Raw genomic sequence first — 681 nt, forward strand, 5'->3', positions numbered from 1 at the left:
CCCTGCTTTGCTTATTGTCTCTTCTCTGACCAACTGTCTAGTGGAGGGACAGAATAGCAGGTATTTGCCTAGTGTTTTGGGTAATTTCTGAGCATTTGGTGCAGCGTGGTATGGGGAGATAATGATTCAGTGTTGCAAAGGGGCAAAAATGTTGTCTATCGCATTTGTTAGGTTTAGAGACATTGTGCTTTGGATTGCCTGATGGATCGTTTTCTTTCTCAGTTAATTAGACTGCTTTTCAGCATGATTTTGCTGAAGTGTTAGAGTGGTAAGGATCTTCTATTTATTGTGTCTGTACTGTAAAGCTTCTTATAATGAGTAATTGTTACTGTTTGGGCCTGAGCACTCAATGCAGTCGAGAGCTCCTTGTTTTTGCCAAAGCAAAGACCTTGCAGCGTTGCAGAGTGCTGCAGTACAACAGCCCTTTCCTTGAGCTCAAGTATTTTTCCAGCTGGATGCTCCTAAAGCTCTTAATATGTGGGGACTTAAGGTGCTGGGAGCTTTCATGCTCTTCTGAACAGCTTCGTGACATCTGCCTCTGGCATCACTAGACCCCATTGCTTCCTTTCCAAAGGATGAAGGGGGTGAATGTGCCTAGCATCACTCTGGGTGAAGTTATTTCAGCTATGTGGTGGGTGATCACTTATGGTCTTTGAGGCTAAGCCTTCCAACTCAGCAGAC

Source organism: Tinamus guttatus, unplaced genomic scaffold (genome assembly GCF_059628265.1).
Source record: "Tinamus guttatus ecotype Peru unplaced genomic scaffold, ASM5962826v1 Tinamus_guttatus_pri_ptg000226l, whole genome shotgun sequence".
Taxonomy (NCBI): domain Eukaryota; kingdom Metazoa; phylum Chordata; class Aves; order Tinamiformes; family Tinamidae; genus Tinamus; species Tinamus guttatus.